The 25,529-nt window shown below is 28.9% G+C and overlaps 1 protein-coding gene across 2 annotated transcripts in view; it reads right to left on the minus strand.

Annotated features, from left to right (window-relative positions):
* The window catches only part of LOC132727801 (uncharacterized), a 32,983-nt gene extending 16,873 nt beyond the window's left edge, over positions 1–16,110 (minus strand). The window contains exon 1 of one of the 2 annotated variants that reach the window (XM_060713390.1): positions 15,968–16,110. The gene's annotated coding sequence lies outside the window, so the exon portion shown is untranslated. Of the gene's footprint in view, positions 1–3,132; positions 3,396–15,967 lie in introns of those variants that run through there. The other variant, XM_060713387.1, reaches the window with a different exon arrangement.
* Between the last annotated feature and the right edge of the window lie 9,419 nt (positions 16,111–25,529).

Raw genomic sequence — 25,529 nt, forward strand, 5'->3', positions numbered from 1 at the left:
TTAAGAATATCATAATTTAGGACAGTGCATTCATAAATCATTTTTTGTATTATCCTTTTATCATGTTATTTTAGATATATGCATTCATTATGCAATTTTCGAGGGTCACCCTTCGAGACGTAACATAGGAACAAATGGTAAGTAAAAGATAAACACGTACTCAACACTAGACCAGAGCGAAAACCATCAGAATGATGAATTAAAAGAGAAATATCTTGTCGAAAGAAGACATTCACAAAAGCTTGCTGAAATTGGCTGGTGATAAATGTAACAAATTGTTGCTGAATTGTCAACATTGCACCGTTGTTTTACAGGCATTTTATAATGATATGTAACAATAGAATACTTGACAAATCAAGAAATGATGTCGATGTATGATTGTCTGAAGAACATCATGAACTGCTATAACAATGCGATATGCTGTTTTTCATCAAAGAAATCAAACTATTAATATCATTCAAACGTGAAAATATGTTACCATAAAATTTTACCTTATTCATTTTAATAAATTTACCGTAGGAGTACCTTTAGAGCTGTGGTTGCAATCTTGACAGCCAGATTTACTTTTAAACCATTGCAGATAACTATTTCTATCATTGCTTACAAAGTATTTAAAAGTAAAACGTGTCTCTCACAGAAGTACTCACAAAAATTAAAATACGATTTCTTCTTTAATGTTGATTAGTTGGTTGTCATTGTTCTCCGTCCAGAGTTACAGAATGATAATTGCATAAACTTTTGTAGGTTAACATTTTATTGCTATGTTGTGACTTTAATTAGTTGAATTGATCTGTTTAGTGGATTTTTAGGAAATAAATAATTGGAATTAATTTTAACAAAGCTCCAAAAATTGTTGAGCTACATGACTTTGTATTTTTATAATAACTTTCAATACGGTTTTATAAATAAAGTAATATTGAAGAAAAATAATGTAATATATTAAAGAATTCTAATATTTACAGCAGTCAAGGTGTGCGAAAATACTTTTGAAATTGTTAAAACATGCATGTGAGTAAAAATTTAACTTACCTACAACCATCCTTGTTTTTTCTAAATCTTTACATTTATTTGATTAAAAGAATATCCTAGAATTGCAAAATAACGATGAATAATATACCTGATGTGTGATATATTACAACTAAATTTAAGTGTAAAACACCTGTATTTTATCTTTTGTTTAAACAAAGGTGTACAACATTTTCGAATTATATCATTAAAACTTACTTAAATTTTTATAATATTTACAAAGCATTCCAAAGTTGCTTGTATTAATCCTATGTAAAATCCACTGAAAGTTCCGAATAAAGAAAGATTATAGAATATACCAGTAACAACGTTAGAACGTAAGTACCCTTTACTTTGGAATTTATAACATATTTACAAAGAAGTGGAACACTCGTTTAGTTTAATGAATAGCTTTCCACCTAATTGGTACATGTTAAAAGACATTGAGTAGATAATCATTGCATGCTTAGATCATTTACAACCAGAGGTAGGTGAAAATGACCTCATTGTATCTGAACAGGTTAACACTATCAATTTTTTGGAAGAATATATGTTTGCACATATGTATATATTCAATATTTACCATATTGCCATGTATAATTAAAGTGACATTATGCCCATCCAAGGGTATATAGTGAGTGAACGGGTGAAGATCAAAATAAGTTTTCATTTTGTCATTATTCCCTTTAATTTTATAATTTAGTTCACATAAACAATAAATAACTCACATAACCAAATGAAATGTCTGTAAATATGCATTAGAATTTACCTATAACGCTTAGTTTAAAAAAAGAGTGGGGCAGTCTTTTTATATTTTAGGCAGATGTATAATTTTATCCTGAACATTTTTCAATATCAACTGTTGGTTAAACACCATTTTGACAATCAATCTTTTGAAATATAAAGTCAATTCAGTTCTACTTGACTATGAAAATATGAGCATAATGTCACTTTAATTGATCACATATTTTATTTATGTAAAGCTCACTGATCCTGTTTAATAAATTGCATTATAAATCTACAACTTTTACTCTCTGTCTTTTCCCAGTCGTTTGATAAGGCCAATTCGTCATTTTCAGGTATGTTTACTTTATTTTCGGACCAAAATGAATATCATTATTTAGTCAATTAAAATAATTTCATGGGCATAATAATCAATAAATTTGTGCGAGCTGTACATTTATCAGGTTCATTCATTATTATTGTAAGAACCTGATATGTATGTATGCATGGTTAACTGTGTTAGAATCGCATGTAGTTTATATTCAAATATGGAAAAATCAGCTATATTACTATCAGGCGTGTACGTCCATAAACGAAACGTTTAATTTTCCTTTCCGAACATTTTGTGTTTAGTTGAAAGTAAATCTATTGAATTTATTCATTTAAAATTATTTGTTACACACAACTTAATTAGAATAGATACATCTATTGTTTTGAATTACTAAACAAGCCATTTCAAATTAAGTTAATTAATAACAATTTTGCATAATGCACACAAATGTAAATCTATTAAATAAACGATGATTTATAAAAATGCTTACATGCGTCACACTTTTCCCCTATCAAACAGTTAGGGCGATCAAATGCATTATTACACAATAAATGCCCATAATAAAAACGTATGTTTACACGTCCAATGACGTCAAAGATAACGTCAAAAATCCAAATGATGTTAGATAAGTAATATTGCACATGTAATTATTATAGCTTAATGATGATTTGTGTGTGATAATGGATTTTTACAGCGGTGATTACCTAGCAAAACTGTTTGACAGATCATAATGTTGCTAGAAAAGGATTTTAATGTTTTTGTTTTATAATATAAACATTGCAAAAATAATAATTTGTAAAACACGGATAGCAACTGTCGGATAAATGACAACAAACAACGCTGCTGTTATTGCACACTTTGCTTTCCTAATGTTTTATACAAATACTTGCTTTAAACTGAAATCGTGTAGGCTATAAAAAGAAGTCAGGTTGCTAAAGTGTAACTTTAAAAACTTTTGTTTAATCTATCAATTTTCACCTTAAAACCAATGCAAAAAGTATAAAATAATAAAATATTACAAAAGTATCATATTTAGCACTATTAAACATTTACCTCATTGACTGGACACCTACCTGTTGCTAACACAATTTGACAGCATCCCTAACAAGTTTTGATTGAATTCCTTTATCCTGTCTCATTCGACACATTGCTTTCTTTTATCAGCAATAAACGCGCTTTCTATTCCTTCTGTTTTCATTTATTTTTCCCATTAACTTGAAACTACTTCCAGTTTAGCTGAATCGTTTTTCCAAACTCCAAATTTTTTTTAAAAGAGCAAAATAGATAATCAGATTTCCAGAATCAAACGGCTTTCGTATGCTCACATTCAAGTATTGTTCAGATGCTTCTTACAAAATATGGGTTATGTCAAAGCGTTCGTTTGCCAAGACACTTTTTATGTACATACCTGTAAGTGAAAAAGATGATATGTAGATAACTAGTTACATATGATTATAAGTACCTAAATATAAACTTATGTCATGTTTTATTCTAACTTTGAGTGTTGGAATGTTGTAGGTTAAGGTCATTAACCTTTACAAAGAAACAAAACTTTCTTATTGGACACAGACTTCATTAATTTCTTTTGAGTCGGTCATTCACAAAACGCGAAAGATACAACAAAGAAATAATGCACTGCCACTTAAAAAAAGGCTATTGGCAATGTGGTGCAATAAGAAAAAAAAACATTTATTCAAGAAGAACAATGCAAAATTGCCAAAGGCCAACTAGCACGAAAAGTTCATAAAACATCAAGGTACACAAAGATCCTGAGTATCAATTAAAATGCTTTATATAACATATTAATTGAAGTAATAAAACTATGTACATGTTTTGAAAGATTAAGTTAAGAATTGTCTGCTTAATTTATCACTATAACAATACATTTATTTTAAAACTTTTTTTGAACGAAGTATTTATATTTTACAATAAATGTACTTTGCATAAGACTTAACATGTTTCTTCTGTAAACTTAAATTATAAATAAATAATATTTTTAGTATAAATAATGAGCAGTAGACAATTGAATGGAATGTTTTCAATCAAAATAAAATGTTCTGACTGTTAATATAGGAAAATGAAAATTTTTAGGAGGCACTTTAAATGTTATTAGCGCCAACAGTTCTTGTTTAAAGTTCAAGGGTTGTAAATTCAAAACTAGATTTTCCTATTATATAACATAAACTTCGGCACAGGACTGTAATAAAGCCATTAAAAATACGACCCCCCCCCCCAAAAAAAAAAAGATTACCAAAAAAAAAAACACCAACAACAAACACCCCCCAAAAACAACAACAACAACAGCAGCAAAAAACATAATTTCATTATTGTAATAACACCTTGACGTGACGTCATTTCCGTTATATAAAACATAGCGTAATTTAAAGCGCGCTTATGTTAGCGTAACACTATATGCGCGACTGTTAAAAAACACTATAATAGATGCTATAAAAGCCCATTAATCGATTTATTTCATTATGTGCCTGTTTTCAATGAAAATAATTCTATTTTTATTTGGAATAAAGGTATTTAATTAAGATTTAAAGAAGACTACGCCCGTCATAATTGTTAATTAGTACAAGGTAGAAACAAATTTTTATTTCTTTAGAAAGGGCAAACATGGAATTTATAATGCTTAAGTAACGGTTTTATAGTATGTAAGGTGCTTGTTATCTGGAGACATTAGCGATAAATGTAAAAGAATTTGTCATGAAAGTACATGTAGCAAAGTGTAAACAAAGTAGCATTTTGCTTTCCATACTAAATTCACTATAATTCACAAAAGCAAGAGATGAAAAAGATGATTCAAGTAATAAGCGAATGAGATACAGTAAAAGTACACCAAAATTAAAACACTTTTGAGAAATAAAATAAAAACATTTCTGATGCATAATAGGCCTTTCAAAACTATTAAACAATTTACAGTAGCGGTAAACGGTGTAAACGATTTTCCAGCCTATCATAAGCTCTTGTGAAGAACGTATAATTATCAATCAAGAAGTAAACTACTATATCCTTGAGCGATATAAAGATTTATTTTATTCTAAACATACAATTGCTCAAACCTTAAATATATTAACTTCTTTTTTCAATATTTTGTTAGTCATTTATGATTTAAAAGAAAACACATATAATCAAACCCATTATTAGTTTACAGTTATGATTTACGTAAAATATTCTACTTCATCGCAAAACAGAACTAAAAATATAGTACAAGCACTCGCGATCGGTGTGTTGCTTTATATTACCATCATTAAAACCATGTGCAAAGTTTGCTTACCTTTGCAACAGATTGTTTTGTTATTAATTAACTATTATGTAATCAAATTTAATGACCTTGAACCTCTTCTATTGGCATATCTCCGTACATTCAGATAAAATAATTCGTTTTATATCTATCTTGAAATCTTGGTTATTATGTGATATGCAATCAGTGTATTTTATTACAATAATAAAATGCGATATTTGTGTTTAGTTGAAGTTATATTTGTTTCTTTCCGTGAATAACAATAATCTTGTTGATACGTAGATTGATCTAATTTAGAACGTTATAAACTAATACATGTACTAGCAATTTCTTGATACTTTTTTTGGCTTTTTACATTTCACCTTAAGTATTACAGCAACTATGTGTTTATTTCAGTAAAAAGCATGTTGAAATATTTTTATTTTTGAGCTCGACAATAAAATCCCTCTTCATACAAAATTCACCGAAATGTGTTATATAAGAAATTCTTTCTCAGAATTTTATTTCCCTTATGAGTTTCAGGTATTGAAGAAACCGGCAGACGACTTACATTTAACACGATAAGTTTGGCAGATGACGCAAGATTACTCTCATTTATACAGTGTTAGCAACGTGTACTTTCAATTATTTCTTAGACACCATGTCGTCTTATATGACAATAAACTGTTTTCAAAATATTGAGCACTGGCTTCACAAAAGTTTTGATGTTACAAGTAGGCGATATAATTATGATTACGTAAACTTATTTCTAATATTTCGAAGCAGTGACAATGCAGAATATACAAAAACAGTTTTAATGGAAACATAAAGCTAGCCAAATGCGAAATTAACATATTTTCAATATGATTTTGTGTGTGTTACTGTTTATTTTACAGCGGTAATTACCTAAAAACTGTTTGACAGATCATTATCTTGCCAGTAATAGACTTTCTTGTTTTATAATATAAACATTGCAAAAATTATAATTAGTAAAACACGGATAGGAACTGTGGTATTTATGACAACAAACACGCTCCTGTTATAACATGTTCCTTCCCTTATATTTTCTTCAAATACTTGCTTTAGTTTTAGACTGTAATCGTGTCGGCTATAAAAAGAAATTAGGTTGCTACTGTAAAACTTTAAAAGTTTGTATAAGCTATCAATTTTATCATTTAGAACCATTACAAAAAGTATAAACATGATTACAGAATGTGTCAAAAGTATCCTATTAACAAATACCTTATTGAAAGGACACCTACATGTTGCTAACATAATTAGGCAGCATACCTAAGTTTAGATTGAATTTCTTTATCCATTCTCATTCAACACATTGCTTCCTTTAATCATCAATATTCCTTCTGTTGACATTTATTTTTTCCCCATAAACCTTTAATTTCCAGTTAAGTTGATTATAAAATCCAAATACCACAGTTCATTTGATTTTTTTTAAAGGAGCAAAATGGATAAGCACATTAAAAGAATCAAACGGCTTTCGTATGCTCACATAGATACTTCTTACCAAATATGGGTTATGTCAAAGCGTTCGTTTGCCAAGACACTTTTATGTACATACCTGTAAGTGTAAGGTAACTAGTTACATATGATTATAAGTACCTAAATATAACCATACGTCATGATTTATTCTAACTTTGTAATGCTGTAGGTCAAGGTCAATGATCTCTACATAGAAACAAACTTATTCACAGGATACTTATTTCATAACAATACAACAAAGAAATTAAGCACTGCCACTTTTAAAAGGCTATTTGCAATGTTGTGCAATAAGAAAAAAAAACATTTATTCAAAAAGAATAATATAAAACTGCCAAAAACCAACTAGCACAAAATCTTTCAACATCAAGGTACAAAAGATCAATAAAAATGCTTTATATAACATATTAATTGAAGAAATAAAACTATGTACATGTTTTTTCATTTTTGTGAAAGATTAAGTTAAGTATTTATTTATTTATTTATTTATTTTAAAACTTGTTTAAACAAAATATATAACAATGAATTTAAAATAAATGTACTTTGCATAAGACTTAACATGTTTTGTAAACTTCATTTCTAAATAACTAATATTTCAAGTAAATATAATTAGCCGTAGAAAATTTTAATGGAATGTTTTCAATCAAAATCAAAGGTTCTGACAGTTTAAATAGGAAAATGTTCTTAGCGCCATCAAATTCTAGTTTAAAGTTAAAGTGTTGTAAATTCAAAACTAGATATTCTTATTATATAACATTAACTTCGGCACATGATTGTAATAAAGCCATTAAAAATACCCCACCAACCCTCCTCCAAAAAAACCCCAACAAAAAACAACAAAACAAAAACAACAACAAACACACCCCTCCCAAAAAAAAACAACAAAAAACCCCCAAAAAACACAAAAAACAACAACAACAAAAGAACAACAGCAAAAAACATCTTGACGTGACGTCATTTGCGTTATATAAAACATAGCGTTATTTAAAGCGCGCTAATGTTAGGGTTACACTTTATGCGCGACTGTGGAAAAAAAACACTAGAATAATATATGCCATAAAAGCCCATTAATCAATTTATTTCATTATGTGCCTGTTTTCAATGAAAATAATTCTATTCTTATTTGGAATAAAGGTATTTAATTAAGATTTAAAGCAGACTACGCCCGTCATAATTGTAAATAAGTACAAGGCACATTATGTCTCAGATAATGATTATATAATGGTTTTAGAGAATGTTAGATGTTTTTTATCTGGAGATATTAGCGATAAATGTGAAAGAATTTGTCATAAAAGTAGCAAAATGTAAATATAATAGTATTTTGCTTTCCATACAAAATTCACTATAATTGTCTTTATTGACAAAAGTAATTGACCAATGAGTAACTTTTTAAATACAATTAAAGTACACGAAAATTGAAACGCTTTTAAGAAAAAAATCTGATGCATAATAGGCCTTTTAAAACTATTTAACAATTTACAATAGCAGTAAACGATGAAAATGATTTTCCAGCCTATCATAAGCTCGTTCATATCATAGTTCAGTCTTGATTTAGCAACATGTGTGCGAAATATTCTGAATCATTTCATGGATATTATTTGATATTTATTGACGTCTTGCATAGATAATGTTTTAGATAAATAGTTTCACACCGCCTGGCTAATACATGCTTCTGGCTAATGTATGTATTCATTTATAGAAACATTTTGTATAAATATCGCCCTCTTTACTAATGCATTCTGTAATACAAAGACGCCTGAAAGCACTTTACTTCACATAAATATAAATAAGTATACCCCTTTTACACAAAGATTCTAGCATATCATAAGGTTAAGATTTCAGGACTATTTTCCATATTTGAAATAAATACCTACAGCTATTTAGTGAAAGAGCTTATTGAGAAGTTTGAGATTTTATTAGTTTTGCTGAAGATTTCTTATTTAACTATTGACTACATTTATTTAAGAATATTTCTTTGCACCTCTTTGTGAGTTGTTTGATATAAGATTTTCTTAGTTTTGCCGAAGATTACTTTGTTTACTATTGACAACATTTTTTTGATCATTTGTTTGCCCCATTCATTTTGCGACATATTTTCAATATTTGCATATTAAGAACGTATATCTAGAAGTAATCTACTAATATAAAAGGTGTGTGTTTTATTTTTTTTTTCTAATCCTAAACATGTATCTTTATTGGACTTGGACAAGTGCTTTAACGTTAATTTTATTAATGTCTTTTCAATATTTTGTTAGAATTTTTTTATGATTTAAAAGAAAACACTTGTCATTTAATCAAACACATTATTCGTTTACAGTTATGATTTACGTAAAATATTCTACTCTGTTGCAAAATAGAACTAAAATACCCCAAACAATATATTGCTTATAGTACAAGCTCTCGGTTTGTTGCTTTATATTACCATCATTAAAGCCATATGCAAAGTTTGCTTACCTTTGCAACAGATTGTTTTGTTATTAATTAACTATTATATAATCAAATTTAATGACCTTGAACCTATTCTATTGGCATATCTCCGTACATTCAGATAAAATAATTCGTTTTATATCTATCTGGAAATCTTGGTTATTATGTGATATGCAATCAGTGTATTTTATTACAATAATAAAATGCGATATTTGTGTTTAGTTGAAGTTATATTTGTTTCTTTCCGTGAATAACAATAATCTTGTTGATACGTAGATTTATCTCATTTAGAACGTTACAAAATAATACATGTACTAGCAATTTCTAGATACTTTTTTTGCTTTTTACATTTCACCTTAAGTATTACAGCAACTATATGTTTATTACAGTAACAAAAAACATGTTGAAATGTCTTTGTTTTTTGAGCTCGACAATAAAATCCCTCTTCATACAAAATTCACCGAAATGTATTATATAAGAAATTCTTTCTCAGTATTTCATTTCCCATATGAGTTCCAAACATTCAGGTATTGAGATAGCGACAGACGACTTAACACGATAAGTTTGACAAATGACGCACGATTATTCTCATTTACACATGGTTAGAAACGTGTACTTTCAATTATTACTTAGACACCATGTCGTCTTATATGACAATAAACTATTCTCAAAATATTGTGAACTGACTTCTAAAATGTTTTGATGCTACATGTTATAATGTTATAATATGTCTACTTAAATAACACAAACGCAAACGTGTCCAATTATCTTTTCGTATATTAGTTGCTAGTTTTCCAACAGTTAATTTTAGGATTGCTTTATTATTTTCTCGTCATTTGAGATAATAGATTTTCAGAACACATTAAGTTTGGAATAATAAACAGCTTAAACCGGTGTTAAGTATCATTTTGATAAGACCCGACCGACTGGTGTTGCGAAAGTAAAACGATAGTTTTTAAGATAATATTATGATACGGAAAAGACAATTTCAAAATGATAATACTGTGATATAATAATTCGTTAAAATGACCTACTGAAGTTTTTTCTATCGATTTATAAAGAGTGAAATTAATTGTTTGAATATGTTTGTATTTCATTTCCTGCAAAATTCTCAAGTCCATAGCACGACACGAATGACCGTTTCGTTAAACTAAAACTACTTCTATAAATAGATTTTCGGACTTTCACAATGTTAAGGTCATCATTCTATTTATAGGTACAGCAGTAACATACATTATAACCCATATGATTAAAAAAAACATCCAAAAGCGCGATTGATTGACGGGTAAGATAATTTCATTTTGATATGTTTACATTGCGAAATTATCCAGCTCGCAATTCATTGTACATATCGCGACATGTCATTTTTGATAATCAAACACCCTTATACCAACGGAATGATCGGTTATTATGACAAACGAAACGCAAGAGAAGTTGCAATTGCCCTTTCACAAAATCTGATTTTATTCAATAAAGGGCGTCGTTCTCGGCGCGGACGCCAATAATTGTACTTATTGACAAAAAACAGATGAATAGGTGGTTTAAGTTATAGCAATTTGCCAATGAGTATTTTTTTAGGTACAAAAAGTAAAAGTACACCAAAATTAAAACGCTTTTAAGAAATTAAAATAAAAACATTTTTGATGCATAATAGGCCTTTGAAATCTATTTAACAATTAACACCGTTGTAAATGATTTTCAAGCCTATCATAAGCTCGTTCATATCAGAGTTCAGTAACATGTGTGCGAAATATTCTGAATCATTTCATTTAATATTTAAGACGCATAGATAATGTTTTATATAAATCGTTCCTCACAGTCTGGCTAATACATGCGTCTGGCTAATATATGTATTCATTTATATAAACCTTTTGTATAAATATTGCCCACTATACTAATGCATTCTGTAATACATAGACGCCTGAAAGCAATTTTCTTCACATAAATATAAATAAGTATATCTTTATTACACAAAAATTCTAGCATATCATAAGGTTGAGATTTCAGGACTATTTTCCATATTTGAAATAAATACCTTAAAGCTATATTGGGAAATGTTTTATTTTATTAGTTTTGCAGAAGATTCCTTTGTTAACTATTGACTACATTTATTTAGGATAATTTGTTTGCCCACTTTGTGAGATGTTTGACATTTTATTAGTTTTGCTAAAGATTCCTTTGTTTACTTTTAACAAATTTATATTAAGATCATTTGTTTGCATTGTTATGAACTTATTTTCAAGATTGACATATAAAGAACGTATAATTATCAAGAAGTAAACTATTATATCCTTGAACAATATAAAGATATATTTTATTCTAAACATGTATCTTTATCAAACAAAAGCTCAAACCCTGAATATATTAATTTCTTTTTTCAATATTTTGTTAGTCATTTATGATTTAAAAGAAAACACATATAATCAAACCCATTATTCTTTTACAGTTATGATTAACGGAAAATATTCTACTCTATCGCAAAACAGAACTAAAATCCCCCAAACAATGTGTAGCTTATAGTACAATCACTCGGTGTGTTGCTTTATATAACAATCATTAAAGCCATGTGCAAAGTTTGCTTACCTTTGCAACAGATTGTTTTGTTATTATTTAACTATTATATAATAAATTTTAATGACCTTGAACTTATTCTATTGGCATATCTCCGTACAATCAGATAAAATAATTCGTTTTATATCTATCTGGAAATCTTGGTTATTATGTGATATGCAATCAGTGTATTTTATTACAATAATAAAATGCGATATTTGTGTTTAGTTGAAGTTATAATTGTTTCTTTCCGTGAATAACAATAATCTTGTGAATGCGTAGATTTATCTCATTTAGAACGTTACAATCTAATACATGTACTAGCAATTTCTTGATACTTTTTTTTGGCTCTTTACATTTCACCTTAAGTATTACAACAACTATGTGTTAATTTCAGTAAAACAATATGTTGAAATGTCTATGTTTTTCTAGCTCGACAATAAAATCCCTCTTCATACAAAATTCACCGAAATGTATTTTATAAGAAAATTCCTTCTCAGTATTTCATTTCCCATATGAGTATCTAAACATTCAGGTATTGGAGAAACCGACAGACGACTTATCACGATAGATTTGACAAATGACACACGATTATTCTCATTTACACATTGTTACGAACATGTTCTTTCAATTATTTCTTAGACACCATGCCATCTTATATGACAATGAACTGTTTTCAAAATATTTAACACTGACTTCGCAAAAGCTTTGATATTACAAGTAAGCGATATAATTATGAGTACGTAAACTTATTTCTAATATTTTCGAAGCAGTGACAATGCAGAATATACAAAAATAGTTTTAATGGACACATTTTAGCTAGCCAAATGCGAAATTAACGTATTTTCAATATTGCAACTGCCTGTTCATGAACAAAAGCAAGTTTTAATACAACCCATGCACACCGTCAGCAGCTCCAGAAATTCACTTTTAGAATTTAGCTTTAAACTCGTTAAGAATTGGTGACACATTTCAGCGTGCACAATATCACAAAAGATAACACAAAATGGGCGCAATGTGACTTCTTTTGGACAGTAGAATTGAAAGTAAAAATCATTTTTGCTGCTTTTGACGACCTTTCATGGTTAGTGCTCTTTTATGTTTATAAATTGTAATGTATTTTCAATGTTTAGCTTGAAATTAATACACGTTTAAAATAATTTGAATAATGATTTAGAGAAATATGACATTTTTGTATAAAAAGACGGTTTAAATTGTTCATAAATTTGATTCAACCATTTAAAATTTTACAAAGTATTTACATGGATAATTTCAACATTTTCATGCATAACAAAACAGAAATCCCCTTCATTACATGAAGAAACGTTTTAACTTTCATTATGCCTTCAGTTTATTTTCAGAAACTCCTTCTGTAAAAGACTACTTATATTTTTGCATATTTTGTAAAGTGTTATATCATTTACATTTGTTGTATTCAAATTCACCTAGAATAATCACCTAAATTGTTTGACATCAGAAATAATGAAATAAACATGCAAGGATGAATTTTCTTCACATTTACATATTTTGCACATGTGAGTTTAGTTATTTCACAACTATTCGTATCCTTCTTGCTGACAGTTAATCAGCAATGCTTTCTTTATTTGTATCGTATTCCCTAGAGAAATTATTTCATTGCATTTAATGGAATAAAGGTAATTAACGGTGACTAAACAGAATATTCTTAAAGGAGATAAAGCATCCTTCCAAAATGAAGTGTGGAGTGATACTAAAGCAATGGGGATTTATTTTTTTCTTGTCTTCAATGCGTAGCCAATACAAAACAAAATATGTATACCAATCAATGATAAAATAAGTTAAATATTAAATTTCTTAGATTTGTAAGAAAGAGTCGTGACGGAGTGGATTAGGAAGTTGATTTCAAAACCCTTTCCCTCATCACTGTGGGTTTGAATCTCGATAAGGACTTTGGACTTTTTATATTAGGAAGCTATTCTTCTAGCTTACGGAACGTCGGTGGTTCTACGGTTCTACTTAATTATATGTTTGTGTCTGAAGTAATGCATGGTAGGGACCTTAGGTCTTCCTCCACCAGTGAAGCTGGACAATTGCCATATGACCTACACTGTGCTGAAGCGACGTAAAACACAACCATCTTATCTTGCGCAATCGACTAAGCGGAAAACATTTTGCTTTCTTAAAGTTAAAGGCGATACTAAGACTGTGAGGATCTATATAAATCTAACAGTTTATATATTATGCATATGCTTGACTTACTTTTTGATTGAGGGTGTGCAGCTTGCAAAACATTTTTAATATCATATTAGTTTTGATATATTTTTTTAAAATGTCGACCCAATGCTGTCATATTTCTCCCATCCTGTTTGATAATTTCTTCCAAATTTTGCATTCGATTTTGAACATTGATCAAGACACTTTTGGTTTATACAGAATTTATTTTAGTTCGATTGTGTAGGAAGCTATAAGCTTATAGACACACTTTCGAATCTGTTCCTGGAACCAGCCAGTACTGAGCAATGAGTGTAAAGTTTCTTGCTCAAGGAAACAACGACTTGCCCCTGACGGGGTTTGAACCCATACGGCTAGCCAACATAAGATTACTAGTACGACGCGTTGACCACTCGACAATGCCACCACTTACAACACTTTTAAGGAAATTATTTTCAAACATTAAAAACAAATGTGCGCGCAGTTTAACTCTTAGTCTACTACGCTCGTATTTTGCCCTGTTGAGTCAACTTGAGTGCAGTTTCAGTATACGCTTGGACTTTTTCAATCATTTTGCTAAAATTGCTTACAACAATATCATCAGTTCTTTATTTGAGGTTTTCATCTGACCATATTCAGTAATTTTTACCTACATTTGTATATACTTGTATAAGGATCTAAAAGAAATCAGCAACTCGTGATCTGTTTCCTTAAATAAATGAATGATAATTGTAAGTTATGTTATTGCAATTTAAAAATTCACTGTAAAAATGAGTCTGTTATTGGTGCAGCTCCCTGCAGGGAGTGTCTATACAAAGTATAACTGATCAGATACTTCATGTACAAGTACTTATAGGTAATTTGGTGAGTGCGAAATTTCCGTATTAAAAGTACAGTAATAGTGATTAATTATAACAAATTTAACATTCACGTTTCGGCAAATTAGTGCAATTTGGTACATTTGAAGATACTTAAAAACTCTTGAAAGCAAAATAGATAATGTAAGGCTTGACTTGTAAATAATTTCCTTTCAGGTTATTGTTTTTATTTAAAGTTCAAATCGATATGAATAGTCCGTCACAAATTAATGTTTACCGGGGACATTAGTTATTTCTCTTTGAAAATTAATAATTTGATATCGCTATTCATCCCACGCAAAAGTAATTCTATTTATTGTTTTCCTTTCAGGTTTTCTTAGTTAATTAACTTTTTGTACTTCATTATGAAGGTCTATGAAATGTGCACTTTATGTTTTTTTTTGTTATAATATGTCTACTTAAATAACACAAACGCAAACGTGTCCAATTATCTTTTCGTATATATGTTGCTAGTTTTCCAACAGTTAATTTCAGGTTTGCTTTATTATTTTCTCGTCATTTAAGATAATAGATTTTCAGAACAAATTAAGTTTGGAATAATAAACAGCTTAAACCGGTGTTAAGTATCATTTTGATTAGACCCGACCAACTGGTGTTGCGAAAGTAAAACGATAGTTTTTAGGATAATATTATTTTATATTCACTGCTGGTTAGTTGTGTTGGTAGTTTAGTAAGCCACGTAGAACTAAATGAATGAACATATATGCACGTTGGTAGATAAGTAATACTTCACATGCAATAATAGTTAAATGATTATTTGTGTGTTACTGTTATTTTTTGCAGCGATAATTACCTAACAAAACTGTTTGACAGATGATAATCTTGCTAGTAAAATAATTAAAGCTTTCTTGATTTATAAGACAACATTGCAAAAATTATAATTAGTAAAACACGGATAGGAACTGTGGTATTAATGACAACAAACACGCTCCTGTTATTACATGTTCCTTTCCTAATATTTCCTTCAAATACCTGCTTTAGTTTTAGACTATAATTGTGTCGGCCATAAAAAGACATCAGGTTGCTACTGTTAAACTTAAAAATTTTGTTTGATCATTAGAACCATTACAAAAAGTATAAACATGATCACAAAATGTTTCAAAAGTATCCTATTAACAAATACCTTATTGAAAGGACACCTACCTGTTGCTAACACAATTAGGCAGCATACCTTTCAAGTTTTGATTGAATTACTTAATCCATTCTCATTCAACACATTGCATCCTTTAATTATCAATATTCCTTCTGTTGCCATTTATTTTTCCCCCATAAACCTTTAATTTCCAGTTTAGTGGATTATAACATCACAGTTCATTTGATTTTTTTAAAGGAGCAAAGTGGATGAGCAGATTTAAAGAATCAAACGGCTTTCGTATGCTCATATTCAAGTATTGTTTAGATACTTCTTACAAAATATGGGTTATGTCAAAGCGTTCGTTTGCCAAGACACTTTTTATGTACATACCTGTAAGTGTAAAAGATGAGATGTAGATAACTAGTTACATATGATTATAAGTACCTAAATATAAACTTATGTCATGTTTCATTCTAACTTTGAGTGTTGGAATGTTGTACGTTAAGGTCATTAACCTTTACAAAGAAACAAAACTTTCTCATTGGATACAGACTTCATTAATTTCTTTTGAGTCGGGCATTCACAAAACGCGAAAGATACACCAAAGAAATTATGCACTGCTACTTAAAAAAGGCTATTGGCAATGTGGCGCAATAAGAAAAAAAACAACATTTATTCAAGAAGAACAATACAAAATTGCCAAAGGCCAACTAGCACAAAAACTTTCAACATCAAGGTACAAAAGATCAATTTAAATGCTTTATATAACATATTAATTGAAGAAATAAAACTATGTACACGTTTTTTCATTTATGTGAAAGATTAAGTTACGTATTTATTTATTTTAAAACTTGTTTAAACAAAATATGTAACAATGAATTTAAAATAAATGTACTTTGCATAAGACTTAACATGTTTCTTCTGTAAACTTCATTTCTAAATAACTAATATTTCAAGTAAATATAATTAGCCGTAGAAAATTTTAATGGAATGTTTTCAATCAAAATCAAAGGTTCTGACAGTTTAAATAGGAAAATAAATATTTTAGGAGACACTTTAAATGTTCTTAGCGCCATCAGTTCTACTTTAAAGTTAAAGAGTTGTAATATTCCTATTATATAACATAAACTTCGGCACAGGATTGTAATAAAGCCATTAAAATACCCCACCCTCCAAAAAAAACAACAACAAAAAAACAACAACAACAAACACCCCAAAAAAGCAACAACAGCAAAAAACATAATTTCATTATTGTAATAACACCTTGACGTGACGTCATTTGCGTTATAAAAAACATAGCGTTATTTAAAGCGAGCTAATGTTAGCGTTACACTATATGCGCGACTGTGAAAAAAAACACTATTATAGATGCTGTAAAAGCCAATTAATCAAATTAATTCATTATGTGCCTGTTTTCTATGAATATAATACTATTTTTATTTGGAATAAAGGTATTAAATTCAGATTTAAAGCAGACCACCACAAATTAGTACAAGGCACATAATGTCTCAGAAACAAATTTTTACTTCTTTAGAAAGCGCAAACATGAAATTTTATAATGCTTACGAGGTTTTATAGTATATAAGGTGTTTGTCATCTGGGGAAATTAGCGATAAATGTAAAATAATTTGTTATAAAAGTAGCAAAGTGTAAACAAAGTAGCATTTTGCTTTCCATACGAAATTCACTATAATTCACAAAAAAACAAAGGATGAAAAAGATGGTTCAAGTAATTAGCCAATGAGTAACTTTTTACAGTAAAAGTACACCAAAATGAAAACGCTTTTGAGAAATAAAATACAAACATTTCTGATGCTTAATATGCCTTTCAGAACTATTTAACAATTTACAATAGCGGTCAACGGTGTAAATGATTTTCCAGTCTATCATTAGATTGTTTATATCAGAGTTCAGTCTTGTTTCTGCAACATGTGTTCGAAATATTTATATCTTGGATATTATTTGATATTTATTGACGTCTTGCATAGATAATATTTTATATAAATCGTTCCTCACCGTCTGGCTAATACATGATTCTGGCTAATATATGTATTCATTTATATAAACCTTTTGTATAAATATTGCCCACTATACTAATGCATACTGTAATACAAAGACGCCTGAAAGCAATTTTCACATAAATATAAATAAGTATATTTCTATTACACAAAGATTCTAGCATATCATAAGGTTAAGATTTCAAGACTATTTTTTACATATTTGAAATAAAGACCTAAAGCTATATTGGGAAAATTTTGATTTTATTAGTTTTGAAGAAGATTCCTTTGTTAAATATTGACTGCCTTTATTTAGGATAATTTGTTTTCCCACCTTTGTGAGATGTTTGAGATTTTGTTAGTTTTGCTAAAGATTCCTTTGTTTACTATTAACAAATTTATATTTAGATTGTTTGTTTGCATTATTTTGTTTACATTATTTTCAAGACCTAATTCAAAATTGAAAGAACGTATTAAATCATCAGAAAAAAGTAAAAACCTTACTTTTTTAACCAATCCCCCCTTGGAACAAAAAATTTAAAATAAAAAAGAAATTTAATTTTTATTCTAAACATGTATCTTTATCGGACAAATGCTCAAACCTTAAATATATTCATTTTTTTTCAATATTTTGTTAGTTATTTATGATTTAATAGAAAACACATATAATAAAACCCATTATTCGTTTACAGTTATGATTAACGGAAAATATTCTACTCTATCGCAGAACAGAACTAAAACCCCCCAAACAATATGTAGCTTATAGTACAAGCACTCGGTGTGTTGCTTTATATAACCATCATTAAAGCCATGTGCAAAGTTTGCTTACCTTTGCAACAGATTGTTTTGTTATTAATTAACTATTATATAATAAATTTAATGACCTTGAACTTATTCTTTTGGCATATCTCCGTACAACCAGATAAAATATTTCGTTTTATATCTATCTTGGAATCTTGGTTATTATGTAATATGCAATCAGTGTACTATATTAAAATAATAAAAATGCGATATTTGTGTGCAGTTGAACTTACATTTGTGTCTTTCCATGAATAACAATAATCTTGTGAATACGTAGATTTATCTCATTTAGAACGTTACAAAATAATACATGTACAAGCAATTTCTTGATACATTTTTTTGCTATTTACATTTCACCTTCAGTATTACAGCAACTATGTGTTTATTTAAGTAACAAAAACATGTTGAAATGTCTGTTTTTCGAGCTCGACAAATAAATCCCTTTTCATACAAAATTCACCGAAATGTGTTATATAAGAAATTCTTTCTCAGAATTTTATTTCCCCTATGAGTTTCAAAACATTCAGATATTGAAGAAACCGGCAGACGACTTAACACGATAAGTTTGGCAGATGACGCAAGATTACTCTCATTTATACATTGTTAGGAACGTGTACTTTCAATTATTTCTTAGACACCATGTCGTCTTATATGACAATAAACTGTTTTCAAAATATTGAGCACTGACTTCGCAAAAATATTGCTGTTACAAGTAAGCGATATAATTATGATTACGTAAACTTATTTCTAATACAAATGTATTTCGAAGCAGTGACAATGCAGAATATACAAAAACAGTTTTAATGGAAACATAAAGCTAGCCAAATGCGAAATTAACATATTTTCAATATGATTTTGTGTGTGTTACTGTTTATTTTACAGCGGTAATTACCTAAAAACTGTTTGACAGATCATTATCTTGCCAGTAATAGACTTTCTTGTTTTATAATATAAACATTGCAAAAATTATAATTAGTAAAACACGGATAGGAACTCTGGTATTTATGACAACAAACACGCTCCTGTTATAACATGTTCCTTCCCTTATATTTTCTTCAAATACTTGCTTTAGTTTTAGACTGTAATCGTGTCGGCTATAAAAAGAAATTAGGTTGCTACTGTAAAACTTTAAAAGTTTGTATAAGCTATCAATTTTATCATTAGAACCATAAAAAAACCAACAAAAAGTATAAACATGATTACAGAATGTGTCAAAAGTATACTATTTACAAATACCTTATTGAAAGGACACCTACCTGTTGCTAACACAATTAGGCAGCATACCTATCAAGTTTTAATTGAATTTCTTTATCCATTCTCATTCAACACATTGCTTCCTTTAATCATCAATATTCCTTCTGTTGCCATTTATTTTTTTCCCCATAAACCTTTAATTTCCAGTTAAGTTGATTATAAATCCAAATACCTCAGTTCATTTGATTTTTTTAAAGGAGCAAAATGGATGAGCACATGTAAAGAATCAAACGGCTTTCGTATGCTCACATAGATACTTCTTACAAAATATGGGTTATGTCAAAGCGTTGGTTTGCCAAGACACTTTTATGTACATACCTGTAAGTGTAAGGTAACTAGTTACATATGATTATAAGTACCTAAATATAACCATACGTCATGATTTATTCTAACTTTGTAATGCTGTAGGTCAAGGTCAATGATCTCTACATAGAAACAAACTTATTCACAGGATACTTATTTCATAACAATACAACAAAGAAATTATGCACTGCCACTTTTAAAAGGTTATTGGCAATGTTGTGTAATAAGAAAAAAAAACATTTATTCAAAAAGAATAATACAAAACTGCCAAAGGCCAACTAGCACAAAATCTTTCAACATCAAGGTGCAAAAGATCAATAAAAATGCTTTATATAACATATTAATTGAAGAAAAAAAACTATGTACATGTTTTTTCATTTATGTGAAAGATTAAGTCAAGTATTGATTGATTTATTTATTTTAAACCTTGTTTAAACAAAATATATAACAATGAATTTAAAATAAATGTACTTTGCATAAGACTTAACATGTTTCTTCTGTAAACTTCATTTCTAAATAACTAATATTTCAAGTAAATATAATGAGCCGTAGAAAATTTTAATGGAATGTTTTCAATCAAAATCAAAGGTTCTGACAGTTTAAATAGGAAAATGTTCTTAGCGCCATCAAATTCTAGTTTAAAGTTAAAGAGTTGTAAATTCAAAACTAGATATTCCTATTATATAACATTAACTTCGGCACATGATTGTAATAAAGCCATAAAAAATACCCCACCAACACTCCTCCAAACCCCCCCCCAAAAAAAACAAAAACAAACAAAAAAAAAAAAAAACAAAAAAAAAAACAACAACAACAACAAAAGAACAACAGCAAAAAACATAATTTCGTTATTGTAATAACACCTTGACGTGACGTCATTTGCGTTATATAAAACATAGCGTTATTTAAAGCGCGCTAATGTTAGCGTTACACTTTATGCGCGACTGTGAAAAAAAAAACCCACTAGAATAATATATGCCATAAAAGCCCATTAATCAATTTATTTCATTATGAGCCTGTTTTCAATGAAAATAATTCTATTCTTATTTGGAATAAAGGTATTTAATTAAGATTTAAAGCAGACTACGCCCGTCATAATTGTAAATAAGTACAAGGCACATTATGTCTCCGAAACAAATTTTTACTTCTTTAGAAAGGGTCAACATGAATTTTATAATGATTATATAATCATGGTTTTAGAGAATGTTAGATGTTTTTTATCTGGAAAGAATTTGTCATAAAAGTAGCAAAATGTAAATATAATAGTATTTTGGTTTCCATACAAAATTCACTATTATTGTCTTTATTGACAAAAGTAATTGACCAATGAGTAACTTTGTAAATACAATTAAAGTACACGAAAATTGAAACGCTTTTAAGAAAAAAAATCTGATGCAGAATAGGCCTTTTAAAAGTATTTAATAATTTACAATAGCGGTAAACGATGAAAATGATTTTCAAGCCTATCATAAGATCGTTAATATCAGAGTTCAGCCTTGATTTAGCAACATGTGTGCGAAATATTCTGAATGATTTCATGGATATTATTTGATATTTATTAACGTCTTGCATAGATGATATTTTATATAAATCGTTCTCACCGTCTGGCTAATACATGCTTCTGGCTAAAATATGTATTTATTTATAGAAATATTACAATTTACCATCTATACTAATGCATTCTGTAATACAAAGATGCCTGAAAGCATTTTCCTTCACATACATATAAATAAGTATATGTCTAACACACAAAGTTTTTCATGCAGCATATTACCAAGGATTAGATTTCAGGACTAGTTTCTAATTTTGAAATAAATACCTAAAGATATTTAGCGCAACAGTTTATTGAGAAGTTTTTGAAGTTTTGCAGAAGATTCCTTTGTGAACTATTGACTACATTTTGTTTGCACCACCTTGTGAAATGTTTGAGATTTTCTTAGTTTTGCTAAATATTTCTTGTTACCTATTAACTTTATATTTAGATGATCATTTGTTTGCATTATTTTGTAACATATCTTCAAGATTGGCATGTGAAGAACGTATAATTATCAAGAAGGAAACTACTATATCATTGCGCAATATAAAGATTCATTTTATTCCAAACATATATCTTTATGGGACAAGTGCTTTAACGTTACATATATTGCTTTCTTTTTCAATATTTTGTTAGAGATATTTATGATTTGAAAGAAAACACTTGTCATTTAATCAAACGCATTATTCTCTAACAGTTATGATTACCGTTAAATGATCTTCTCTGTTGCAAAGTAGAACTAAAATCCCCCAAACGATATATTGCTAATAGTACAATCTCTCGGTTTGTTGATTTAAATTACCATCATTAAAGCCATATGCAAAGTTTGCTTACCTTTGTAACAGATTGTTGCGTTATTAATCAACTATTATATAATCAAATTTAATGACTTATTATGTCGGCATATCTCCGTATAATCAGATAAAATAATTCGTTTTATATCTATCTTGGAATCTTGGTTATTATGTGATATGCAATCAGTGTATTTTATTACAATAATAAAAATGCGATATTTGTGTGCAGTTGAACTTATATTTGTTCCTTTCCGTGAATAACAATAATCTTGTGTATACGAAGCTTTATCTTATTTAGAATGTTACAAATTTATACATGTACTAGCAATTATAATTTTTTTCAAGAAAATAATGCTATCTTTTAAAGCCATTTCATAATACTTTTATTGCTTTTAACATTTAAACTTAGGTATTAAAGCAATTATGTGTTCATTTCAGTAAAAAAAACATGTTGAAGTGTCTTTATTTATCAAGCTCGACAATAAAATCCCTCTTCATACAAAATTCAACGAAATTTGTCTTCTCAGTATTTTATTTCCCATAAGAGTGTCTAAATATTCAGGTTATTGGAGAAACCGGCAGACGACTTAACACGATAAGTTTGGCAGATGACGCAAGATTACTCTCATTTATACATTGTTAGGAACGTGTTCTTTCAATTATTTCTTAGACACCATGTCGTCTTATATGACAATAAACTGTTTTCAAAATATTGAGCACTGACTTCGCAAAAGATTTGCTGTTACAAGTAATCAATATATAAATGATAACGTAAAACTAATTTCTAATATTTTCGACTTAGTGACAATGCAGAATGTACAAAAACAGTTTAATTGAAACATTAAGCTAGCCAAATGCCAAATTAACATATTTTATGTGTTTACAAGTTTAATATAATTCATGGCAAATCAGCGTGTTCATGGACGACAGCAATGTTTAATGTATCTTACAAAGTATGTACACCGTCACCAGCTTCAGGAATTCACTTTTAGAAATTAGTTTTAGGCACATTACAAATTTATGACAGTTTTTAGCGTGCACAATATCGCTTCAGACAACACAAAATGTGCATATTAATTTAGTTTATGACTGGTGCACTTTTTTATATATTGTAGTACATTTCAATAGCTAGCTTGATAATCATTATACCGGTACTCGTTTTAAATGATTTGAAATATGTTTTAAAGAAATTTAACATGTTTGATAGAGAGACGGTTAATATTGTTCAGAAATTTGATTCAACCTTTTATAGATTTTACAGAGTATTTTTATGGATAATTTCAACATTTCTTGCAAAACAAGACAATACTTCCCTATTATTACATGAAAAATATTTTAACTTTAATTATGCTTTCAGTTTATTTTCAGAAACCCCTAATGTAAAAGTCTACTTATATTTTTTGCATGTTTTGTATTTGTGTAGTATTAATTTACACATGTTGAATTCAATTTCACCTTGAGTAATTGCCTGTTGACATCAGAAATGATATTAACATGCAAGATGAATTTCTTCACATTTGCATATTTTGCACATGTGTGTTTAGCTGTTTTACATCTATTCGTATTTCTTTTGCTGACAGTTAATCAGCAATGGTTTCTTTATTTGTATCGTATTCCCTAGAGAAATTATTTCATAGCATTTAATGGAATAAAGATAGTTAACGGTGACTAAACAGAATATTCTTTAAAGAGGTAAAGCATCATTCCAAAATGAAGTGTGGAGTGAGAATTAAGGAGTGGAGAATTTATTTTTTTCTTGCCTACAATGCGTAACCAATACAAAACAAAAAAATTATACCAATCAATGATAAAATTAGTTAGATATTAATTTCTTTTAGATTTGCAAGAAAGGAACGTGACGTAGTGGATTAGGTAGTTGAGTTAAAAACACTTCCCCTCATCCCTGTGGGTTTGAATCTCGATAGGGACTTTGGACTTTTCATATCAGAAAACAATCCTTCTGGTTCTACGGTTCTACTTAATTACATGACTGTGCCTGAAATAATGCATGGTAGGGACATTGGGTCTTCCTCCACCAGTGAAGCTGAACAATGGCCATATGACCTACACTGTGCTGAAGCGACATAAAACCCAACCCTCTTATCTTGCGCAATTGCCTAAGCAGAAAGCATTTTGTTTTCTTAAAGTAAAAAAGCTATAGTAAGACTGTATATATCTGTATAATTCTAACAATAAGTTCATATATTATGCCTATATTTGACTTACTTATTTGACTTACTATTGAAATAATTTAATCACTTGAGGGTGAGCAGTTTGTAAAACGTATTAATTCTCATATCAGTTTTGATCTACTTTTTAAAATGCTGCCGTCATATGTCTCCCATCTTGTTTTATAATTTCTTCCAATTGTGTTTTCAATTTTGAATATTATCAACACAATGTTAAGGAGATTATTTTAAACATTTCTTTCGACTATTTTGCCCTGCTGGAAACACTTTTAGTCCCGCTTTGACTTTGTCACTTAATTTCTAATTCTAACTTCATATTATTGGTTTCAAATATTGATATGAGAATACCATCATCTCTATCATACCAGGATCTATAAGTCAACATCAATTCGTGATTTTCTTTCTTGAATAATAGGATGGTAAATTACTACTGAACTTTAAGATCTGAGTCAGTTATTGGTTCAGGTAGTATCTATAATAAGTTTAACTAATCAGATACTTCATATACTAATGATGATAGTGAATTTGGTGAGTGCAAAAATTTCCGTAACAAGAGTGCAGTTATAGTAAGTAATTATAACAGATTAAACATTCACGTTTCGGCAATTAGGTGCCAGTTGGTAACTTCGAAGACACTTCAATTAAAAAAATAATTTCCTTTGAGTCAAATCTTTTAAGTTCAAATCGATATAGAACGGTCTATCACTAATTAATGTTAACCGGGAACATGAGTTAGAATTATATCTCTTTTAAAATAT

The sequence above is a fragment of the Ruditapes philippinarum genome, unplaced genomic scaffold (genome assembly GCF_026571515.1).
Source record: "Ruditapes philippinarum isolate M1 unplaced genomic scaffold, ASM2657151v2 ctg432_1_1_1_1, whole genome shotgun sequence".
NCBI lineage: Eukaryota > Metazoa > Mollusca > Bivalvia > Venerida > Veneridae > Ruditapes > Ruditapes philippinarum.